Raw genomic sequence first — 20,346 nt, 5'->3', positions numbered from 1 at the left:
ATGATAACAGATTTAAAAAAAAAAAAAAAAAAACACCACCACACGCACAAAAAAATCCCTCCCAAAACTGACCAAACAAATCTACCCACCACCCCCAAATCTGCAAACCATATGTCCATCATACAGTGGTGGTGTGGTACAAGGGGTACTGCACTCTGGATACAGAAATAGGTCAAATAACATAAGTACTTGAAGCTTTAGTGGAAAAAGGCAAAACAAGAGCAGTATCTAGAAGTTGAAGACCAGCAAATCCAAATGAGATTAAATGCATTGATTTGATGGTAAATGTGATTAACACCTGAAACAAACTACTAGGGTAAGTGGTAGGTTCCCTGTTAGGTGCTTTGAAATGAAGTCTTATTTGAGCAACTGAGGATGAGAATTACTAATTCTTATTCTGCCAAAGAGTAATAAGTAATTTGGGTGGAATTATTTGTACCATGTTTTGAATAAACTGAAAGCAGAAATTGGCATGAGCATGGTGCATCTCTTATTTTCTGCTATCGATTGGAACAAATTGAATTTGAAAGTTGTGGCTATTTGCTTTAAATGACCCCCAGCTAAGAGATTTAGAGTTTCATGCAGCTTCAGTTTACCAGGGACTGCATATGATTGACGCAATTAATCAAAGATCACGCTGCTAATCCACACCAAACATAACACAGTCGAGAGAACTCAATTAAAACTTTTGTTCCTCCAATTTAAAAGATCAGCCATGTGGGAGCTAAGTATCTCAGTATCTCAGCCTTACTTGTTTTGCTTGAGACCAGCCTTAATAAATTGCCTTATTTTGCTTCTGCACTGCAATTTAGATGCTTATAATTTGGCATTCATGCTTTGCCACAGTTCCACACATGAACTCCTGCATCTTTGGTTAAAAACTTTGTCTAGAAAGTTTTAATGGATGTAGGTGAATGCTGAAGGAAAACATAAAAATCAGAGATCATCTAATTAATTGGGATGGGGAAATGCTGAAAGAATTGCTTTACTAGGCCTTACTTTATAAGTATGGAAATTGAGAACTTAAAAAAAATAAATAAATTAATAGTTCAGTTATAGGTTCTCCCTCTTATAATTAATTTTGCATTTGGTTTTTTCCCTGACCATGTAGTGCAAGCTTTATCCTTCTCCCTGGATACCTTTATATCAGTGCTATAATGAAGACATTATTCAAGACTGTAAACTTTTGACGCCTTAGACTAAGGATATTGAAACTGCTTAATAAAAGACAACATTGAAAGCTTATGATTGGAAAGGCTCTGTATTTTGTAGAAAGTGGTTGTTTAAAGAAGAAAAAACCCTAAGACTTTTATTACTACACTTCAACTGCCTGAAAAGATGTTTCATTTCTGACTTGACTCAGAATTTGGGTGGTGGGAACTAGTGATTTAAGAAGCTGCTGGGCAGCGTGACAGCTTACAGCACTGTTAAACGTAGCCTTAAATACACTATATTCATGCACAAATAAGGCATATAGGAACACGAGTCAGTGTCTGTTTTTGTGGAAGACTGTTGTTAAGTTGCTGACTGAGAACCAATCCAGCACCTAACACTGAGGCAGTGTTTAGCATCACTTAAAACACTAAATGTTTTTCCTTACGTCTTATGGCAGTAAAACACTTGCATTAGTTAACTCATTGATCCTGTCAGGTGTGGAGGATGTATACTGCTCTCTTCAAAAGGTGTTGGTGCTCTGTTGTTCCTTTTCAGGGACTGAACAGCTGTGCAGGTTTTAATGCTGTTGTACTATAAAGGCATGAAAGAATTTTTTCTGCAGGAGGTGTATCTTGTGGAGAGAACAATTGGGAGTTTAACAATATTTTGTGATACCGTCTGTTGAAAATAATTTTTTTTAAGTATGAAGCAAAAATAACTGCTTTTTTCCAAGTATTCCTGATGGGCATTTATTGTGCTCTCACCACTTCTGAGCCTGTGTTGCTTTTGGCAGAGGTTTGCTACTGATCTTTATATGTGATTGCAAACAACTTGTGTTTTCTGGGTGGGTGCTGCAGGACTGGGTGTACATGAGGCACGAGGTTTGGCTATCTGGTGTACCTTTATCATCTCTATTAGTGCTTTAAGCCTGTGGTTTGCTGACAGTAGCACTTCTGATCCCACTGCCTCCCTATACCCAGCCCTTAAGAACTTCAGGATTCTATCCTTTTACAGTAGTGGAAATGTTTTGTGTTTCAGATGGAAAATGTTATGGTTTGCAACATAAGCTTCCTCATTATATCCTCAGTGTTTTTATCTTTTGCCATTTGTTGCATTTGGTAATGTTGTCTTTAAAATTGTCTTTTCTGTTTTGCTATTGATCAATTTCTTCACTGTATTACACTTGTTTCTGTTGGTACATGTTTTGCTCTGATGTACTTATCTTGTACATCTTAATTAGTTGTAGTTTAAAATATGTTCTTTCTTGGTAATTTCTGTTTTTGCTATTTTTTTTTTTTAGCTTACAAAAGCAATGCTTTCTTTTTACATGATAGTTTTCTTTACCTGGATGTTCTTTTCTATATTATTTTTTCCCCTGATGTTTGAGACTTTAAATTATTTCCGCGCAACTTTGTATTTTCACTAGTTGTATATATAACCTGGCCCTTCTGAAAGTATTTTTGCGCTATTTCATTCTTCAGTGCACTAAGAATCAGTTTCAGATACTTTGCAGCTATTTTTCTGTGTTATGAGGTGTTTGTTCTGTCATCTAGTGACAACTAATTCTAATTCCCAGTCTGCAGTTAGTGTTGCCTTAAAGTTTCTTACACAGTGATTAAACCCAACTGTTTTCATTCTGTACCCAACTCCTGCAAATCTTGTGTGTGTTTTACTGACTGCTTCTTTCTAAAGAAGCATATAATATGTCAATATGCTTAATATTAATAAATAAAATTATAATAATATAATTATTAATAATTATATATTATATATTAATATATTATATCATACATTAATATTATATATTAATAATAAAAGTATAAATAATAGAAAAATAATAAATAATTAAAATATATTAATAATTCATATAATATTAATATGAATAATATGTTAATATTAAAAAAAGAATCCCCTTTATGGGGTAAATTTTTATTATTAATGTTTCTCAGTATTTTTTGACAATACATTCCTTTATTCTTCTGTTCTATTATAATTGCTGGTTTGTTTTAATGTGGCCAAAAATCCATTGTGATAATTCTGTTCTTTGCCACTTGCAAGACTTGTGGTATAGTTTTCTGTCTGTAATGCCGTGTTTAGTCATATTATTTGCTTTGTGAAATCTTTATATCTGTTTGGCCCTCCTAACGCATCTGGTAGACTCAGTACTTTTTCCCTTCTGTGACTTGATTCCTGTGATCCTTTAAAGTGGGGGTTCTGACCAGATAACAATGTGCATCATGTTGCAGGGGTTACCACATTGCTTGAGAGATTATCACATTGCTTGGTAGGTTTTGGGATGTTTGTTTTAACTTGGAAAGCAACTTTGTGTTGTACAGAACTGAAGTATACTTCTGTTTAATAAACAAAAGTGATTCATTTAACTCAGCTGAATAATTATGCCACAAGTAGTGAGAATGCTGGGGTGGTTTTTGGAGGTAATGATAGCTGAGTAATGCCCCAAGTTTGTTACATGACAGATTTTTTTTTCTTCAAGGTAGAAAAAACTTGTAAGTACGCGTAAAAGTCTCGAGATCATTCTTTTCCATGCTGCCACACTACTTTTCTAGCTTAAATGTAAAAATTCACAATAAATATAATTAGCTGCAGTGTGGGTTTTTATTTGTGAAAATAATGTGATATTATATATGTCTCTGTCTTTAATGCAGAGAACAGACCCGCAGCTCCTTGCTCAATTCTACTACGCTGATGAGGAACTAAATCAAGTAGCGGCTGAACTGGACAGTTTGGATGGAAGAAAAGACCCACAGAGATGTACACTGTTAGTCAACCAGTTTCGCTCTTGTCAGGTAATCATCATGGCACCTTCCTGATTTCATTGACATTTTTGTGTACATAAAATGTATTATTATTTATTGTATTAATTAGTTTTTATTGTCAAATCCCTTTAAAATGAACTAAAATGAGCCTTTGGTAGATACATGCCTTTCTTTGGTGTAAAGGGTATCTTTTTGAAAATACTACTTAAAAATTAAATCTACTACATATCATTAAGTGTGCTAATGCTTTTCCATAAATAAGAACATATATCAAAGACTTCATTTCCTTTCTATAAAATAAGCACACAGAGCTTACTGGAACATGAAATATTTCAAAATTTCAGGCAGTGTAAAGTAGCTGTGTCTCTTGTAGATGCTCAGCTTTCAGATCCCATGAATCTGATAGCTTTTCCTTAGTAAATGAACTATGTGAAGACACCTGGTACCTTTGCTGATTTTTGAAAAGAATATTATCTGTTTCATGTGAATTGTCTTGAAGATGAGTGGAACTACTAAGGAACCAAGCAAAAGAGGGGTTTTATCTGTAAATTATTTCAAAAGTATCAATCTGTCTCTAAAGTCCTGTTGTATAATAGAGTTCACCTAAAAAATATTTTCTGAGAGTATTTGATGGAACTATGACTGTGCTTTGAGAGAGACTTGAAGGCAGAAGAACCAGAGACTGCAAAGATCAATTCAGCTAAGTATAGCTCTCTAACTTGGATGGTTTTGTGATTTGATTTATGAAGAAAAACAATTCCGAAATTGAGAAACAATCTTTTCAGACTGTTTTTTTTTTTTAAAGAAGGGTTTTCTGATAATAAGGATGGAAGGACAATATCGTGGCTGCAACATAATCTCCTTGTTTGTTGCTTTAGCCCTGGAGATGACAATTTATTCCCTGTTTCTCTGCAGGTGCACAGGCTTCTGGTTTGTTACTTGTAGTATAGGCACACCTGAGGAGCTGTTCTGTTCCAAAAGTAGCTTTTCTGAATGTTTCACCTCTAGTAATGCAAGAAATGCAGACTCAGCTCCTTGGTCAGTTTGCTTGCCTTGTTATATGGTGACTCACCACCTTGTGACTTTCAATACTTTCTGATGCCTGGTAATTTCTTCTTTTCATTTGTCAAACAGATTGTTTTAGTAACAGCAATCTGTTGCTATAGCTGAAAGAAAAAATGAAGATGGTTTTATTTTTTCATGTAGCTATTTTTGCAACTTCTAATTTTCCAAGTTCTGCAGAATAGGTCAGATCATCGTCAAATGTCATGTCAAAAATGGCTTTGCTAATTAGGATTTACGTTATTTTATAGTACTTTGTGTAAAAGCCATGTTTTTTGTTTTTTCCTTTTATGAATTTGCCTTGTAAATGCCAGACAAAAGAAGGAGCAGTATTTTAGTAAGGATTCAGACTATAGGTATTGGCTAATCAGATGGTAAGAGGGAAAATAATTTCCAGCCTACCATATGGTAGAGTTTGAGAAAGATAGAGAACCAACAGGGTGGGGTCAAAATGGTTGTAATGGAAGGTTGTGTGTGTGAAAGTAGGATAGCAGCTACGTTGTGCCATATCTCTGTGACATCTGCAGCACTCTCACAATTCTGAGACCTTTTTGTTTTTAAGAAATGTGCTCTTTATGACTCTTGAACCGAAGCTTTTGAAAAGGAACTTGTGATCAACGAAATCATTAACCAGACTCCCAGTCTTTGCATGATGTCTTTATTTGCCTATTTTGTCCTTGGTTTTCCTTGTTATTATTAAGGTTTCCGGATTTTTCCCAATTTTTTAACTCCATAAAGTTTGCAGTGGCACAGTCCTCCTATCAGCTTTCAGTGTTTTCTAGTGGAAAAGACTTCTAAAATCCCTTGACCTTCTGCCTTTTCATCTGATTTCAAAATTAACTGATTGTTCCTGGGTTGCTTGTTTTCAGATGATTTATTGATAGTATCTAAGGCTTGATTAACAAGTGATATTTTCAAAAATTGTATTGTTTTATTAGAGGAGAGAAATGTTTTTAAGTTAGCGTGATTTTTCTGAAAGGCCAAGGAGACATACAAACTGTGATCCTTTTTAGAGAGGTTATATTCTGCTGGATTTCAACTATATCTGAAGTGCTAAGTTTTGTATCTTTGTCTGTTTTCCACTTTTGGTACTATTGTTAAAGAGCTCCAAGTTTACTGTGGTATGTGAACAGATTCAGACAAAACAGAAGGACTCTGCCTAAAGGATGTAATGCTTTGTAGTGGAAATACTTTGTTTTCTATCTTAACAAAACTGGCAGTATTAGTCAAGGCAAGTTGAAGGTATGGTGCAGTCTGGTGTTCCCATGGCTATGCAAAGAACTTCAGTCTTCAGGACAGTTGACGCTTCCTTAGTAAAGAACTGCAACTCTGAATGTTGTCATATACTGTTTTGCCTTAGTACTATTTGATGATAAAAATCACACTTTTAATACTAAATTAACTTTTCAAAACTTTTGAAGATCTTGCAACTTGGATTTCAAATGCTGTGAGCTGACTGTATAGCATGATGCTGAGTAGTATGTATCTATGAGTAAGAGTCAAGGTAATGGTTTTGAAAGCTTCCCTTTCCACTTCCACATTAATGCAATATAACACTTTTTTCCAGTTGTGGTAGCCTGTTATAAAGATGACATCCCTCATTTTGCTTTGGTGTTTGCATGTCAGTGGTAGAATATTCTACGAATATAACATTAATACAATATCTTGGATTTATTGTGTGGTTAATACCTATCCAACAAAATAAACCACTTAACTCTAGTGGTTTCTGTTAAAATTATCAATCTAAGTGTGCAGAGAGGTGTGATGAAATGATATGTAAGTTTTTCTTAAATGAAAAATAGGGTGGGTACTACCTAGGTCATACTGTGGTTTGCTGAACTTCATTGATGGTAATAGAGGGGAAGTACTTTTTTTTTCTTAAGAAAAACATGTTTGCATCTGTGCATTTTAAGTAACATGCAATGCTAGTTTGTCTGGGGTTTTTTCCCTGCAACATGAATAATTCATTGAGGTATTATTATTTTAGGTCTGGGGTTTTTTCCCTGCAACATGAATAATTCATTGAAGTATTATTATTTTAGGGTTATAATAAGGTGTCCTTTTCTATGCTGCTCCCAACATCACATGGTATTGAATTTTATAAGAAGTAATAGTATTTTGTGTATGCTTAATTATTCACTTGTATTTGTGATCATTCTCTAAATTAATTTGCCTTGATCATTGTTATTTTCACATTGATTAATATTTTGTTACTTGTTGATTAACTGGTTTAAAACAATTTTTCAGCCAGTTAAATGGAATTTGATTTAATGTTACATACTACAGAGTTTAATTGGTTTTGTTTAAGAGTAAAAAAACACCTTTGTTTCTAACCCAGAGATTTTGTCAGGACTTGATAGGTAAACACTGAACCTGTGTCTAAGTGCTTAACACCATGAAAGTGTTTTCAGGATCATAGTATTTGCTGTTTCAGTAGGCTGAGAATAGCATATGAGTCAGTTCCCAACCTGGTTTTATCAAAATTATTCCTTGAACTGCAGATTGTGTCTCAGCGATGTCATTTGATCTGCGAAAGTACACTAGGAAGGAATTTGCCCCTGTCAGAGCACTGACCTGAAGCAAACTGCAAACTGTGCCAGAGTATTAAAATGGGGGATTTGTAGTATTTGTGAAACATGATTGTTTCTGGCTCACTGGTAGGAGAGATTGACACTGCGTTGACTGACTGGTAGCATATTATACTGACTCTTCATTCTTTTCCTGCTATTTCCTTGCTTGGGAAGCACCTCTTGAATTACTGCAATTGGCAGTCCAGCATTTTCAAGTCAGCTATCAGTGTTTTCAGTTTGCTGTAACATTAGGCTTTAAAATGTAGCCTTAATGGGCTGCTTAATGCATAAGTCGCTCCTCTGTATAGTGGGTGAGAAGCAAATACCTATGAATCTGAACCTTATTATCTATCACAGTGTAAGCTAATGCTGCTGAGGAAATGGAGCCCTTAGAGAAAGCTGAAGCATATTTCAGTGTAGTGTTGTTATCACTTGTCTGTCTCAGTTTCTGTAGCAATATCAAATGTGGTGAATGTTATAAAAAATGCTGGGTTTCAACTAGACTTACCTCCATATTTCTTCCAGCTCAATGTATCAACTGAAAGCATGATGAGATGAGATTCAAATGTCCATGAAAACAAAGCTTTGCCTTTACCATAAAGGAGTACATTTTAGAGTGGTTTGAACCTACAGGCTGGAGGAGCCTTACCCCGTAGGGTGTGGAAAGAGGGTAAAAATGGGCTATGGGAAACACTGAGTAATAAGATGGAAGAGGGTAAAATACTGCTGGGAGCCCTTCTGGGGAAACTCCTTTGTCACAGTGGCATGCTAAAGTCATAGAATGGTTTGGGTTGGAATGGACTGTAAAGATCATCTCATTTCACCCACCCTGTGGTAGGCAGGGGCACCTCCCATGAGAACAGATTGCTCAAAGCCCCATCCAGCCTGGCCTTGAACACTTCCAGGGATGGGGCATCCACAGCTTCTCTGGGCAACCTGTTCCAGTGTCTCATCACCCTCCCAGTGAAGAATTTCTTCCTAATGTTTAATCTAAATCTATCCTCTTTCAGTTTAAAACTGTTACCCCTTGTCCTATGGCTACACTTCCTGATCAAGAGTCCCTCCCCATCTTTCCTGTAGGCCCTCTTTAAGTACTGGAAGGCTGCTGGAAGGTGTCCCCAAAGCCTTCTCGAGGGTATACAACCCCAGCTCTCTCAGCCTCTGTTCATAGGAGAGGTGCTCCAGCCCTCTCACCATCTTTGTGGCCCTCATGTGTGGACCTTCTCGAGCAGGTCCATGTCTTTCCTGTGCTGAGGACTCTAGAACTGGATGCAGTACTCCAGGTGGGGTCTCATGAGAGTGGAGCAGAGGGGCAGAATCACCTCCCTTGACCTGTTGGCCGCACTTCTTTTCATGCAGCCCAGGCTGCAGTTGGCTTTCTGGTCTGCAAGTGCACATTGCCAACTCGTATTCAATTGTTCATCCACCAGTACTCCCAAATACTTCTCCTTGCCCAGCCGGTATCCGTGTTTGAGGTGCAGGTGCAGGACCTTACATCTGGCCTCAATGAATCAAAATTTTAATTTAAAAATAAAAATTAAACTCTTAATCTTTGAAATACGCTTTTTGTGGATCTTAAAAGCTTAGAAACGTTCTTTGCTTTCTGAAGCTGGAGATGGATGGGTAAGACAAGTCTAAAAGTGAGTATCATCTGATAATCTTTAGTGTCTTGTTGAAGCAGTGATGATGTTTGGTAATGAGTTGCTTTAGGAGGTGGTTACCAATTTCTGCCTGATACAGGGAAACCAGTCCAGTTGCCTTTCACCTCAGCTTGCACCATCTATGTGGGTAGACTAGATTCTAGATTGCTTTTTTTCTTTAAAAAAAAAAAATCAACCTACAAAACACCACCACTACACACAATGCTGAAGTATTGGCAGGGTTTGCAAAATGCCTAGTACAGTTTCCCAAGGAGAGGAGAACCATAACTGAGCTGCAGAGAACTGTCATAGAATATGCATGGATTTCTCTGTAGTGGGAAATGGAAGGGATCTTCAGAGTGTGACTTTTGATTATTTTTTTTTTTTAATATATATATTTTAAAAGAAACAAAACTTGGTGTAGCATGGAATGACAACACAGGTGGCAATCAATTATGCACGAGGATGAAACTCAAGCTGGACTGACAAGTCACTAAATAATGAAAAGTGAACTTATCTTTGTGTACAAAATAAAATAAATTTTTTATCAGTGAAAAAAGATTATACTAAATAGTGCATACTGGGGAAGCTATAGGTTGTTATTGAAGGGACTGTGATGTGAGGTTATGCTGCACCATCTGCTCACAATGACCGTATTCATTGCTTGCAAACTCCTATGGAAAAACATGGTCTTTGGATGATGAGGTAGTCATCCATTGAAAACATGAGGAGCTAACAGGAGAGCAAGATTAATATTTTATCTCTAGTTCAATTAGAAAAGTATTTTTTTTTTGTCCAGATGTCACGAGTTCTGTTCAAATTAAAAAAATATGATATTTTCTTCTTTGTGAAAGAGGAGCCGGCTATTGAAAGCTCTTAATTTCGGAGGTTATAAAATCTTCTAACATTCTATTTAAAAAGATAAGATGATGTTTCATTTCTTGATGCATTATTATCCACCCTAGATCATACTTTTATGTTAAGAAAAATTGACATGTTGGTGTCTTGACTGAATATTGACATAGTGAACCTGAGACACACTGGGGTAATGCCCAGAGCATTTGAAGGCTAAATGAGGACAGTAGAGCTAGGTCATTTTAAAACTGACTTTTTTTCAGCATTTGTGAAGTATGAGACTATATCAGACCTGCTTCTGTAGGCATTAATGTAATGTGACGTGTTTGACTATCAGGGGCTTTATAGTTCTTCCACATTCTTCAGCGGTGCCATCAGAGGATTCGTGTCAGCTCTGCTATATTTCTCCTTTTTAATTTTTTTTGCTGTTGCAAAGAAGGATAAATTCTAGTATCATCCACTGAATTGTTTATGTAGTCTCATGACTTAAATATGCTGCAGTTTCCCTTCTTTCCTCCATATGCATGTGGTACCACCATGTTAGCAAGATTAACAATACACCAGATTATTTGGTGATATTTCCATACGTGGGAATTAAGTCTGTCTTCTTCCGTTAGAAGCTTTTTCACTTAATCACATAACCAAAAAAAACCTCTTTCTTTCATTTAATTTCTCTTTAATGCTGGGGAAGTATGATAAGAAAGACAAGAAGGCAAATTATTTTTTAAAGACATTTTTAAGTGGTGGAATTTAATTTTCATTGTGACCTTAACATACTTAAAAGTTAAAATAAAGGCTGACTTTTTCTATATGAAATAATGAATAAATCATTAACTACTTAATTTATTTTCAACGGATATAACACCAATATTATAACACTGTGTCTATATATGTATTTCAAATATGAATAATGGATCATTATGAAGAATATTTTGTGGAATATTGTGCCACCTTCTTTTCTCATGTTTCAAGTTGTAATAAATAAGTTTTCATTAAACAAAAGGAAGTCTTTTAGGTGTTTATCTACATATATATATATTATGCATATCATGCACTGGGCGCAACAGGGCCTTCTACATATTAAAAGGAGGGATTACAAAATATTTTGGAGTTTGAGAGGATAGATGAATTTCAGACTGCCTTATTATATTATTAATTATATTATTATTATATTATTATATTTCAGACTGCCTTATTATTATACACTGTTAGTGTATAATTTAACAGTAAACTACTAATTGAATGGCTGGAGTTCAAGGTGATGGGAAGAAAAGAAACTGTTACCCATTAGGGTAACTTGTTCAGTCATTGTAACTTTATAATTAGAGAGAAGAAGCAGCTTAAATAGTTCAATCATAACTCCCAAGTTCCTTTTTTGGTGTAAAGATAACAGTGACTGTCCTCTGTCTCAAACTTAGGCTTTGGAAAGGATTTGTGTTGGCTCATTGCAGCACAATGTTCTTGGTGGAAAAAATGCAGACTTTGAGAGTCATATAAAGAAAATTGTTCATTTTCGAAAGAATTTACGTGTATTATCAGGTTAGTATTGCTTCAAAGAAGTTTGAAATGGTTGATATGAAAACAGCTTGTGATAAGGAAAGTTTGTTGGAGAGAAGGCTTAGGAAGGTAGGTTTATCACTAAGTGCTTGTGCACTACTTGCACACATAAAAATTTCCCTATTTAAAGGTTTTGGGATATAAATTCTTGTGTGAAATGAATTGTGCAAAAATTCTGCTGTGTTGGTTAAGAATGCTTACCTTTTTGTTTATGCCATCTACTCTGGATGGACAACAGCAATATTACCACATGTATACTGTTCTTTCTGCTGTGAATCAAATATAGCTAACTTTTTTATATGCGAATACTGGTCCTTTTTCCATAGTTCACAAAAAAGCCCAGAATTTAATTACAAAAATGTAATGCACTTGATATAACTATGATGTACAAAACATAAATTCTTGTATTTGCCTTGAGAATACATTGTAATTTCGCAAGGTGTCTGTGCATGAAGATTACGTAAGCAAATACCAAGCTACCAAGATATTTGTATTCTTTGATTTCTCAGGTGCCCCACGGTATCTGTAACTACTGCTGAAGTCGTTGTTCCACTTATATAGGGCTCATAATACAACAGCGTAGTAGTTCATGTAGAAACAAAAGTGATCATCTTCAGGCTGCAAAGCTTGTTGAATTGATTGTGCAACTGAGGCACAGAGATGAACTGTCTTATTGATGTAAGATCTTGTAATTTTTACTTTATAATTGTTGTGATATTGTGAAAGGTCTGGGGTTTTTTTCTGGTTAGGTCTTATGTGGTCTCATAAATAAACAAGGCTTAATTCTACCAGGCTTGCAGAGTCATGTCTACTTTCAACTTGCGTGATAACTGGGATTAAAAAACATTTCTTATTTTTCAGCCATTCCTATAAACCTATGGCTTCTGTGTCAGCCCTGTTTATTATTTGTACTATTGTCCTTCATAGGGATTTTGCAAATTTGATTGGAAAATAATTTCACCCTGTAGATTGAATGTGAAGAGTTCTCTCAGTAGATCCAATTAACATGTTTGTGGTTGTCTGCCTTATTCTGCAATGCAAATAAGAGTCTAAAAGTATTTTGTAATTGAGAAACTAAAATGTTGAGGTCCTTCCTCGACATGGAAGGCAGCATTATATTTATGGAGATTTTTTTAGGACATCCTTAAATCACTCATTTAAAACATACAGATAGTAGAAATGATCCTAGGCCTGAACAGAATAGAGATCTCCAAAGATTTGGGCTCTGCTGTTTTGAGTTGAGCTATTGCTGAATATAACTCTTCATTGGTGGTATAATACTGTATCGGTCTGTCTTTTGTCTACAGCTGCAGAACTCCAACATAACTCTCCCAATTAACTCTGTATTCAGTGAAATCAGATTTTCTGTTGTTTCTTAATGTCAGGGGTATTCTTTCTCTCCTAGCAGGTAAAGGCTTTTAAATCTACCAGTGCTCTGGGTTAACACTGCTAGGTTTTCTAACTGTCGTAATGGAAATGCACAGAGTGATTTCCGGGGGGGAAAATATTTATTTAAATTTGGGTGGTTTTGGTCGGAGTCCTACGATAACTTTAGCAGCTGTGCATGTGGATTGCCCTGTCTTGGATTCCAGCAAGCCCTTGGACGTGTGGTAGAAATGTTACAAACATTTTAGTTTCAGTAAATCTCTCCGTTTTATTGCTTGCATATGTGGTTGAGTATGGGCAAACGAGGTATACAAACTTTGATTTCATTTTAAAATATATATCTGCACAAACATGTATTTCTGTGTTATCACACACAGTTCCTTAGGCATAACTCCTTTGGCAGTGTCAATTTAAAGGTTTTCCATTCCTAGTTTATGCTATTCTTGTCCTTATAGCCACCCTTCAGGATGGCACCCCCCTCAAAGCTCAGCTTCTCGTTAGCTTAAACTGATTTGAGACTGTGCTGCCATCAAAAGAGGTAGCCTTGCCTGTCTGTCTGGAACCCGGCTCCTGTTCTAGTAGTGAGTGAACAGCCACGGAGTGGGTGGGATCACCTGGAAGCCTGGTTGTAGAGGAGGCTTTGGTGGGGTCACTCTCTCGGCCAAATGGTCACATCGATTCCCTGTCCATGTGGGTGCACGATGGCATGAAGTGCTGACATACAGCTGGAGCAATCTGCAGATAGGAGCAGAGGGAGAGGGGTGGGTATATAGATCCTTATCCATAGCCAGCTAAAATAAGCTGTGGTCAGCTTCAGATCTCTAGGAAAGCACATCTTCAGCTGTACTGCTGTGTATTTGCAGAGTCATTCTGTGAACTTTAATAGCAAAATGACCTGGATTACTGTGGATCAGTGCACTGAAACCGTTCATATATGCCCTCTGTACAAGTAAGCGGACAGTGCTGCTGAGGCAGCCTGTGACAGCCTGGAGATGGGAACAGAAGCTGCGAAGTAGGTGAGACAAGGGTCTAACTTCTCAGCTTGGCCTTGCTGCCTAACACTCACACTGCAAAATGGCCTTATGCCGTTTGCTCTCTGTCTTTGAAAAGTGGCTTTCTGTTTCAGGTGTCAAAGAAATTTGTCTGAAGGTGTCTCCTGTTCCTTGATAAGTTTAAGTGTCATGAGAATAAGGAATCTCTAGGAAAAAAAATATGCCCTTTTATTCTGTCCTTTATCTGAATTGTATCCATGCTGAACAGAAAGCAATTTTTAAAGAGAAAGTCAGCATTAATGAGCATCCGTTGATGAAGAAGGTATCTGTGAAGAGCTGTTAAATAACTCATAGGACAATGCCGGTGTCATAGTGGATTGGCAGTGAGTTACCTAAGAAATACTAATTGTATTCATTAACATTCTTGACAAGAGCAAATTGGGAGTATGTACCATAATCACTGTGAACAATGAGGCAGTTCAGAGGTGCGCCGTTTTCATATTTGATTGCATCTGTCCATCGAAGAACATTTTCTTGTAAAATTAGACAGAAATAGATCTCATTAAAAGAGATGTTAGACTAGAGCTGTAAGAAACTCGTCGCTGGATTCTGAAACCTAGTGATTGGTTAGAAGTTGTCAAGAATCTATTCCTGATGTTTTGTTAATTGATATTATGGTTAAACTGTGGATTGAGCCAGGAGTACTTTTAGCTAAAGTAATGGCCAAGTCTTTCTAGCCTGCTTAATTTGCAACCCTTGAGACATTATATTAATTGTGTTAGTGGAGGTCAGTGAAGGAGACAGCAGTGTAATTATTGAGGGAAGAAGTTGACTGAACGAAACCTTTGTGTTGCTAGAGTTTAGAAACTGTAGTACACAAAGATGTTTTTTAACAGTAGAGGGGGAAAAAAAGTAGGAAACAAAAGCAGATCCTCTGCAGCCCATTCAGTTGTATTGGAATGCTTGGGTGTTACTCATTGATCTGCAGTGAGGAGGGAATCATGCTTGTTTTCTGAATTGTACCAGTTTGTGAGGCTTTTTCTAAAATATAACAGAGCTGGTGGGGTCTAGAGAACTTCTCAAAAGGCCTATATTTAAGGGACTTGACGCAGATGTAGGAAAGCCAGAAATTTGTGTCGGAAGGGTTGGGCAGTTGACTGATGGGAGAGTGAGCCAAATCTTATTTAAAGAAAATTATTGTTTTCTATACAATCTCTTTCAATTTCATTTAAGTGGGGACAATGCCAGTTTAGAAAAGAAAGTGAAATTGAGAAGAAAAGCTTTTTTAAATTTAAATAATGATGTGAAGGTAAACCTTAAATTCCAGACAACACGCATTTCAGCTGTACTGGTTGTCTGTGATAATAGAGCTTGTAAGATGGTGGGGTTTTTTCTATAGAGTTTAATCTCCATTTCAGTTGTTTTACAATTGATTACAACATTTGTCATTTCATTACTCCTAGTAATGATTAGTTGTGTGAGTTGCATTGCTCCAACAGATGTCTTCTCTGTGCTGCCTGACATCTTCACACAGTTGGTGTCAGGTACCTGTTTGCTGTTTGGGTGTGCAACTGAGTGAAACGTCATAGCGGTTCTTTTGAAAACACACATGCTTGTCAACACTTCCATATGTTTTTATTGTTCTTCAAAGCACTGTGAATGAAGAAAAAGAACCTGAGTGTAATTGTGCTAAATATGCTAAACAGCCTGTAACTATCAGAAAAGTTGATTTTTTTTTTTATTTTCTGTTGGACTCAGGCTATGAATGCTGATTTTAAATTTACCTTTTTCCCTCCAGAAGTTTTAAGTCATCAGTGGAAAGATATAGCTAGGTAAAAAACAAATGTCCAGCATTAAACGTTTCTGATTAGTAACTAATTGTGTCTTTTTAAGTCTTGTCTGTTTAACAGCTTTTCTTCATCGTTGTTGGGAAACTTTTGTCAGTTATTTTTCACTATGGAATGATTAGCATGACGACTAGAAAGTATAAAATGCTTGACTGTAAGTTGGGCCATCAGTACAACTCTATTGACTAACAAGAATTTTATTTCCTTTCTGCATTTTGGATTCATATTGATTCCAGGGAGTGATTAATATTGCAAGATATTTTTTCTTGGAAAAAAAGGGTCGTAATAGCATGTCCTATTGTAGTCTTAAATTGTAGTTTCCCATGTTAACTAGGTTTTTTTTTTGTTTCCACTTGCTCATATGGATCAAATAGGTCATTTGGAGAAACTGCCTATTATCTAAGACTGGGAGCAGAGAGGATTGTAAATGCTGTGCACTCTAGGTCAGGGAATTAATTTGCAGCGGAGAACCATAGAGAGGAACGCTGGCTGCACGCCAGCTCCGCACTGAATGTGTTGGGGATGCAGGATGCTTTCACTCCGCAGCAGGGGAAGGCAAAGTGAAGGTGGCAGTAAGACACCATTACATTGCCTCCATTCTGCTCGTGACCTCAGGTGCGAAACAGCTTCGGAGCCATATGAAGAAGGTGCTGCCAGTTCTGTGCCAGGCTGAAATTCTCTCATGCTTGGGAAACCTTGATGTACATTTTAGGGTAGTTTTGGGATCACTGCACCATGGTGGGAAGGTAGTTGCTTGGTACTGGTGGAGCAGAAAGCCCTTTTTATATTTATCACAGCAGATACCCATGTTCAAAACTAGTGTCTCTTATTTTTCTGTTGCTCTGATACTATGTAAAAGGATCTGTTAGTGTATTAGTTAGTGGATTATTTTCGAGTGTCTTTTAATATAAAACAAACATTTTAGAGTCTCTATAGAAAAGGCTTAAGTATGCAGACACTGCTCTAAGAACATGTCAGTATTCACAACGTTTTTCTAGTAATATTTTGAGTCACTGTGGACAAAGTTCTTAAGTTACCCTTAACTGATAAAGGGAAGCCTGGCTGAAAAGCTCTCTACTGAGAACAGTCTTTTGTTACAAGTTTGGGTATACTTCATTTTCAGTAAAGACAGTCATGTCTAATATTAGTTAATGGCTTTTTGGTGTGGAGGAGTAAAACAGGGTTGGTTTTTTTTTTTTTTTTTCTGATGGTAGCAAAAGGAACATTTAGATTTTTGAGACCTGAAAGTGTTGTTTTCTGCTGAGAGAGGATTATGCCCTGTAACAATGTTGTATTTCATGTAGTCTCTCAGGTTGGTATTAGTTATAAACAGCCCTTCTGTAAATGAGGATTCCTCTTTTATTTACTGAGAGCTATATTTGGGCGGGTAGTAAGAAAAGAGAGAAATGAATTCCATGATTAGGTCTTTGTGTTATGGAGATGGAGATGCTCAGAACAGATTTAAGTTAAATTTACAAGTAATCTGTCAAAAGAGTGCACACTGGCTTAGTGAAAAATATCGTTTTAGCCAATAAATAAATCCTACAACTTTTAAAAATATTTTTAAATATTTAAATTAATATTAAAATATTATTTTAAAATATTTTTAAGTAACTGTTTTTATTGGAAGCTGTGCTCAAATATCTGTGACCTCTTTTGTTTGAAAATTGGTGGGCCAGTGTTCACCACTTCATATGTAACAATTGCTCCACTTGGGGAGATGTAATTATTCATTGTATGCATAATCAATTTTGAATATATGCAGGAGGTAAGATTGAAATTTCCATTAATAAATCTGTGATATTTGAAGTGTTTAGTGCCCTCATGAGAGTGCATGAGAGTTCAGGAAGAGAAGTCTTGATGCTGCAGTTCAACACAAACTGCAGCAATCAGTGCTGCACTTAAATTGCTAGAGATCCAAGTTGCCTTTAATTCCTGATGAATTTTGGTACTGCTCTATAGTGGGCAAGATTAAACTAGGATCTTCCGCCCAAAGTTCATACACAGCAAAATCTTAAGTTACTTTCTGAAAGTGGAGCATTTAGAAGTTGGCAGTGGGAAATAGTCAAATCGCTGATCATCAGGCAGGAAAGAGAGACTGAAAGCCCAGCCTTTGGGATCTGTGCAAGGTGGGCTGGAGGAAAAGAGGGGGAACTTGTTGCTGCCTGGAGAGAGACTTTGGATCTCTGATGGCTGAAACAGTCATCTGTAGAGACCCTGCTAGGTTCTGAAGCCAGGGCTTTTGGGTTTTCTTTGAAATCCTGTTACTTATATAAAAGAGTATTTCTCCTTATTATTGGTTTCTTCTGTTAATGAAAGAAACCCATAAAAACCTGACTACTAGCTAATTGTTTTAATTACAACAAAATACTCCTTTATGTTTGGCCTTAGTGCTCATCAGTTGCTTCTACTTGTCATAAATGTGTTGTTGGAGGTCTGCAACTTAATGTTAAGCCAGAAAAAGAAATTAAAAATGTGAAGGATATATTTAAATGAAGAGACAAAAATATCCTCTCTTAAGCTCGTGATATCATCAGAGACTGTGTTACCTGGACTAGATTTTACTGATTATTCAAAAAATGGATGTTTAAGAGGTACTGAGCGACTCGGGAAGTTATCTTCCTCTGAAGAAATCTTGCAAAAGACCTCAATGTTAAATTTAATAGCATGGAAGAGCAACATGGATTTTATCAAGGACATGTGCAAAAGGGTAGATAAGTCTGCCTTTTGTTGATCTAAATATATGTTTTAGAGCATAAGTAAGATGAAGTTACTGGCTTTTCTTTTTGTACCTATTCAGAAAGCTAATGCGGCAGTTGCTGTTAGTTTTATGCTCTGATTATTGAGTATGTGGCCAATTACTGCTGGGCCAAAAATAAACCAATTTTTTGTCCTCTGCTGTGGCTGACTATATACATTATCTCACTACCACTCATCTTTCCTATCAAAATAAAATATAAGTGCCCTCCGTTACGTGAAACACTGAGCTGTGTTTTCCAGGAAATGAGGAACTTGGAGTAATTCCCAAAGCAGAATCTCTGCCGCAGCTGCCTGTTGTGCTGCTGAAGAACCTAAACAGAGCAGCTGAAACAAAACTCTGCTCATCCTGGTATGCAAATAACCGAAAGATAACGGATAAATCCAGAGGCTTTTATGTAGAAAGATGGATCAAGTGAAAGATTTACTACTTCAATTCCAACTAATTGATTTCTGTTGCTTAAATTAGAGCAAAACCTCAATGCTGCCATGTATCTGAACCTATTCGTTCTTAGCTTACAAAGCAGAATACTGTAATTAACTAAATTGAATGTTTCTTGAAGCTCTTTTAAAGAAAAGACTAATTTGCTTACAATGCATTGGATAGTTGGTCTAAATTGGCTGGCATCCTTCCAGTTTCAAAGTAGCTGAGATTTGAAATCATTATGGGAGCAAGTATTCCAGATTTCCTTTTTAGATTACTCTGCTCTGGGTGTCATAAGAAGGAGGAATGGAAGAGGGAATGAAAGTGATGGAGAATTGTTTTTTTTTTCTCTGTAGTAGGATAAAAGAAACCCTGTAGAAAACCAGAGAATTTGGCAAATTGCACATCTTAAAACAGCAAAAGCAATTCAACTTCTAGAATTCTTTCTGCATTTATACATTAAGTGGCAAAGTACATCAACTATTCTTTCCTTAATCCTCCAGTATCACTGACAGATTATGTAGGAAAAGTTGTTCATTTTTTTAATTGGCTTTTTCACTTAACTTTTTGACAGAATGACCAGCTGCCTATGTGAAGCCAGGTAACTCTTTACAAACAACTTCTACTAGTACAGAGATTGAGCTATTGTGATTTATCTCCATTGGGAAGTGTATGTTAAAATTTTAATTGCCTATGGTTTAACTTGCTAGTACTCCACAAATTACAAATAACTTTTTTTTTTTTTTAAACTGACTCGGTAAGTTTGGTGTACATGGAGATGTGCTGATACATCTTGGGTGCTCTGGAGCAGAAGCATGTAGAGATTGTAGGAATATTGAAGACATGAGGAAGAATATTAGATGTCATTTAGGTGGCAAAAAAATGATATTCAGAAAAATTAGTATTATACTTGCATTGTAAAAAGTTTAGTTATCTTTATATTATATAGTATTACCTTCAGTTGCAATATTTGATTTGAGTGCATTAAGGTACAAAATTTCATGATGCTTATAATAATAATTGTCTCCTGTGATGATTTAGACAGAATCTTGGTACATTTCTACAGATATAATAAAGAACAGAACAAAAATACGGAACAGCTGCTTCGTGCCAGCTATAAGTCCTGTTGCTTTTCTCTGCTTGCCTAAATTGTTCCTTGATATATCAGGAATTTTGAGTATGTATGTAAGTGATTATAAAAGGGGAATTCAATCTGTCTTGTAGCTGGTGGAAAAAGAAAAAGCTTGCATTTGAAAAATAATGTATTAAAGTAAAAAAAAAATTCGGGAGGAAAGCTTTTCAATATGGGCCTCATCCTATTCTG

The 20,346-nt window shown here is 36.3% G+C and overlaps 1 protein-coding gene across 2 annotated transcripts in view; it reads left to right on the top strand.

Annotated features, from left to right (window-relative positions):
- Nucleotides 1-3,827: 3,827 nt before the first annotated feature.
- The window catches only part of ZFYVE28 (zinc finger FYVE-type containing 28), an 80,692-nt gene continuing 64,173 nt past the window's right edge, over nt 3,828-20,346 (top strand). For both annotated transcript variants that reach the window (XM_074147731.1, XM_074147730.1), the window contains exon 1: nt 3,828-3,962. The gene's annotated coding sequence lies outside the window, so the exon portion shown is untranslated. The remainder of the gene's footprint in view (nt 3,963-20,346) is intronic.

Source organism: Numenius arquata, chromosome 5 (assembly GCF_964106895.1).
Source record: "Numenius arquata chromosome 5, bNumArq3.hap1.1, whole genome shotgun sequence".
NCBI classification, from domain to species: Eukaryota; Metazoa; Chordata; class Aves; order Charadriiformes; family Scolopacidae; genus Numenius; species Numenius arquata.
Note: the sequence above shows the minus strand (reverse complement) of the source record. Positions and strands in the feature narration are given on the sequence as shown.